Source organism: Microtus ochrogaster, chromosome 5, assembly GCF_000317375.1.
Source record: "Microtus ochrogaster isolate Prairie Vole_2 chromosome 5, MicOch1.0, whole genome shotgun sequence".
Taxonomy (NCBI): Eukaryota; Metazoa; Chordata; class Mammalia; order Rodentia; family Cricetidae; genus Microtus; species Microtus ochrogaster.
Window position 1 is genome coordinate 31,695,149 of NC_022012.1, and position 5,483 is coordinate 31,700,631.

The 5,483-nt window shown below is 34.9% G+C and overlaps 1 pseudogene; it reads left to right on the top strand.

Moving 5' to 3' along the window:
* Window positions 1-3,933: 3,933 nt before the first annotated feature.
* LOC101994746 lies at window positions 3,934-4,915 on the top strand (annotated as a pseudogene).
* The last annotated feature ends 568 nt before the right edge of the window (window positions 4,916-5,483 follow it).

The window sequence follows — 5,483 nt, forward strand, 5'->3', positions numbered from 1 at the left end:
ACTGTACCGAGGGTGTAACACCGAAATCGGGTGTTACAATTATGAAGCAAAGCAATGAATCTCATAGAAAAGAGGTCATGGCCAGTAATCCCAATTCAAGGGGGTGGCTTATTCTCCGCTCAGGCTAATCAGGAACATCTTGTAAATATTAAAAGGAAGTAGAAGCAGACAAACTGACATGAGAAGTAAGGCTCAGTAATTTCTCTCTGGCTAGAGAGTTCCACAACCGGTTCCAGGAGACCTCCTCCTTTTGGAGTCTAAAGCCTCTGTCTGTGGAACTTGTCACACAGAATCTATTGCGATTGGTGTGGCAGAACTACATGCTTTGTTGCTAAATTTGGATTTCTAAATAATTATCACCCAGTGTGTCCTCAGTAGTGCTGGTGTGTGTATGTCTCATGAATGGTTAACATAATCGGCATCTACTGTGAAACTGTTCTACTGTGAGGAGGTCAGTGGAAATCACTGAATCCCAGTGACCGTGGCTTTTTAAAGAATACTTGGAGTCTATTGCATGTACTGGCTTTTGGGGATCCTATTTCCTTTGGATGTATATCTTGTTCAACCTGGATGTAGTGGGGAGGGCCATGGACTTTCCACAGGGCAGGGTGCCTTGCCCTCTCTTAAGATTGGAGGTGGGAGAGGTGAGGGTGTGTGGAGGGAGTGGGAGGGGAGTAAAAAGAGGGGAGGATGTGGGGATTGGTATTTTTTTAAGTAATATAATAATAATAATAATAATAATAATAATAAAAAATACTTGGAATTAGCCTGTTGATGGTGGCACACACCTTTAATCCCAACACTTGGGAGGCAGAAGCAGGTGGACCTCTGTGAGTTCAATTCCAGCCTTGTCTACAAAAGCTAGTTCCAGGACAGGCTACAGAGAAACCCTGTCTTGGAAAAAAATAAGACAAACAAAGAAACAAAGAATAACTTGAAATTAGATATATTTATGCACTAGCTCTTAACGTTTGGCCTTCTGATATTGATTTGGAGAGTTGTGACCTATGATCTTGGAAATTAATTCCATATTATAATGATCTTCCTGCACATTACTCATTTGAAAGTTGTTTTATTTCCTAATTTAAATTATATTTAAATTTCACGAAAAAATTATCTAAATAAACAAACAAAAATTCCAATGTTAGTTTACTTAAACCATCATGGCCATTGCAATCTGAAAATGGTCTACTTTGTCTATCAGAGCTATCTTTCCTCCATCTTTAGGTACTGTGAAACTTCAAAGTGAGTAGCACAGAAAGTCTACAAAAGTAAACCTCAAGTATATTTTCTTATTTAAATAATGTTTAAATTATTTTAGCAGTCTTTTTCTGTCTTTCTAAATGGTCTTTATAAAATGGTTGACAATAATATCAAGCAAAGAACCAGGTAAATTTAAATTTTTCATATAAAAATTTTAAAAAAGAAAGAAATAATGCCACTTTTCTTTTTCCATGAAATTATTGTTGTACATATTTCATTTGGCTTGACAAGCCATTAAATAAGAATACTAAAAAGAATTAGAAAAGTTGTTCTATTATTGACTTGAAAATAAACTTTAGTGTACCGTAGTTGAATATACTCATCATTATGCCAACGTTGTTATATTATTGTCACACAAACAAATGGGATATTTTATTAGTGATATTTTCAATGTTTGTCTGTTTTTTGTACTACAATTTATAATATTGCAATGAATATTTATTTACAAGATTCTGTTAAGGACTTAGTGATTTCTTTGAGCATGCAGTATATATGTTTATAAGCTACTTACATATGCATTTAAAATGTTTCCTAAGATGCTACAGGATTTGGTTAAAAATTTCAAAATATTATTAGAAGAATGTGTGTAACTTTACTTTCATAATAGTTTATGAATATTCCAGTTATTTCACATCTGCATATGTAATCAATTTTGTCAGCTTTGTTACTGAGCTGACTGTTTCAAATCAATATTAGTAGCAATGCTGCTTTGTGGAAAAATGACTTCATACATTTACCACATGGGTAGTTTTGAAGGAATGTTACGAAGTTTCCTTTGTTTCCTGATAAGATAGCCTATCAGAAATCTGAATAAGTGAATGAAAAGTATCAAAAACTACCCCTGCTCTGTATCCAGATGACTAAAAACACAAAATAGTAATAGGATACAAAATTAATATGTGAAATCTATTCTTTGATTTGATGAGAGCAACAAATATAGGAAATTAAAATACAATATCATTGATGTTAGTGTGAAAGAGTAGAGAGTTGCATATACACCAACCTAGCAGTTGTGAATAGATATCTACCAAAGCAAGGATAGAACACATTATCATGTGAATATAAAATGACCTCTAAAGTCTCATGTGCTTGACTACCTGGCCCTAAGCTGATTGTGCTATTTTCTTTGGCTGTGTCCTTGTTAGAAAAAGTAGATTACCATAGGAAGGTCTTGAAGGCTATATTGACTTGAGGTTCTGGCCCAAGCTTTCTATATTCTGGTCAACTCTATGTAGAATGTGTTTTCTGCATGTTCCTCCTGCTATTCTCAAATGGAGCTTCTTCCACTGCTGTGCTTTCCCTGAAAAGATAGAGCACAATCCCATGAAATTGTGAGACTAAATAAAGCTTTCTGCCCTTAATTTGTCTGTGTTATATGTTGTGCCACAATACATATGATGAGAAAGGCGATCTACAGGATCTTTATGCATAAGATGTATGAACTGATCTCACAGTCTTTTATACTCTAAAAATTCTGCCACCACTCCAAAACTCATACCCTTTTTATCAAAGTACTTTAGTCTCTTTATTTCTTAAGCACATATAAGATACATTTCTAAGTATATACAGATATAGTTCTATGTAAATAAGGGTCATTGCTGTCTACCTCTACACTAATAGAAATGTAAAAGCCTATGTGTAAACTTATATTACTCTCCTCTCTTAATTTATCTGTAGAGTTTAATCTATTTATCTGTCTGTCTGTCTGTCTGTTTATATACCTATCAAGAATTTTAAAACTGTGGTCTACTATTTATTACTCCAATCAAAGATGTTTGTAGGATAGCTGCAAACGGCAAGTGAGCAGTTCTCTTAATGTTCTGTTGTAGAGCTATGCAGAGCTTGAGAATGGCAAAGGGAACCAATCACAACTCTGCCCTGGGAACTAGATATTCCCTGGTGAGAAATTATAAACAGAATAAGACTTTGAATCTCAAAAGATTCACCTTAGTTTTACAGCAGTTGATGTAAATATAAATTCAGTAATTTTTACCCTCAAGGGGTGTAACCCATAGAGAGGATATCATAAAGAAGAGAATACTTTTCTTTACTTATAAGATTTTTTCTCACAAACCTTGATCTTCATATTCTCTTGAGTAAGGTAATGCTTTAGAGACTCATGTAAGATGTTGTTATATTTTTGAGTGTGTGGAGAGAACTTTCTATGTCATTTCACATAATGAACTTCTTGTAGCAAGTCATATATAATCTACACTTGTGCAACTACCCACTTCATCACCAGTAACTTTGGCTCTTCTAGACTGTGTGGAGGGAGGTACCAAGAGATCTGAAAGTAAGACAGGTTCTAGATGACCAATGGTGAGCATTGGATTTTTGTATTGACAATTTCCCTTAGAATTTCAAGTTTCATAAATCTTGGGTTCTGAAAGAAACTTCTTCTTATTATTTTTTTTTCAACTTCAATATTTAGTAAAGAACAGGGAAATGGAAGAAATTATATTCTGAGCCACTGGCGATCAATTGACATTTCTGTGGATGCATATTACGGGTAGAGGAAACAGAAATAGGGATGACTTAGGAATCATCACATAGGTTTTGCTCTTTGGGGGGCCACCTATGTGTTCCCTCATGCTGGGAAATCATTAAATCAAGCTTTCCACTTGGAGAGAAAAATGCGCTATTGATTAAAGTTCATTTCTATATTTGTTCTTTCAGGTGCCACACATGTAGCAAATGATTATGGAAAATGACTCTTCAGTGTCTGAATTCATTCTTATGGGCCTGACAGACCAACCTGAGCTCCAGTTGCCCTTATTTGCTCTGTTCTTGGTGAATTATACAGCCACTGTGATGGGAAACTTGAGCTTAATGAGTCTCATTTTCTTGAACTCAAACCTCCACACCCCCATGTACTTTTTTTATCTTCAATCTCTCTTTCATTGATTTCTGTTATTCATTTGTCTTTACCCCCAAAATGCTAATGAGCTATGTTTTAAAGAAGAACACTATTTCCTTCAGAGGATGCATAACTCAGCTGTTTTTCTTCTGCTTTTTTGTGAGCTCAGAATGTTATGTGTTGACAGTCATGGCCTATGATCGCTATGTAGCCATTTGTCAGCCACTACTGTACAAGGTTATTATGTCACCCGATATTTGTTTTACACTGATGTTTGGTTCTTACTTGATGGGATTTGCTGGGGCCATGGCTCACACAGGGTGTATGGTCAGGCTCAGGTTTTGTGATTCTAACATCATCAACCACTACATGTGTGACATCTTCCCACTTCTCCAGCTCTCCTGCAGTAGCACCTATGTCAATGAACTTCTGAGCTTTGTTGTGGTAGGTACAGTTATCTCTTTCTCTAGCCTCATTATCTTGGTTTCATATGCTAGGATCCTTTCTAGTTTCGTTCAAATGTCATCAGGTAAGGGTTGGTCCAAAGCCATGGGAACCTGTGGGTCTCACATCATAACGGTCAGTCTCTTCTATGGATCTGGGCTACTTGCTTATGTGAAGCCATCATCTGATGAAACCATGAGCCAGGGGAAAATTTTCTCAGTCTTTTATACATTTTTGGTGCCCATGCTGAACCCTCTTATTTATAGCCTCAGAAACAAGGATGTCAAGCTTGCTGTGAATAGAACCATGAAGAGAATAACAAACTGGTATATCTATAGGGGTTTCTCTTAGATCTGTTTCTACCTATCTGCTGTTTTCTTCTCATTTATTGTCTTTTTGATTATGTATCATTAATTGATTAATCAATTTCACTTTCTCTCTTGTTTCCTCAGTATCACCAAGTTTTATACAGTATCATTGGTCCTTCCACTGTGCAATGTCACTTTTGTTAGGTTTATTTTCTTTATATTCATAAACATAGATAAGAGGTTACATAATTGTTAGAATTTTTATAATTTTCAGGTTACTTTCTTAGTGATTCCTATTAAAATATTTGTATCACTGTAATTTTTCATTTTATATATTTGCATTTATTCAAATTCAAATATGAAAAAATTATATGCAGAAAAATGGAGCCTAACTGAATAAATAAAATACATTTTAATATAACACTGTTATGACCAACAGTTATTGACAGTTTGTCCCTATTGTTAGCATGTTAAACATTTCCTAAGGATTTTTTCATAACTCTCTTAAATACATGACACTACTGTCATTTTTATATTGAAGTAAGAAAACTGAGATACAGAAAAGTTTATAAATTATTAAGCTTCTTAGTGGAGATACGAGATTTGGTTTT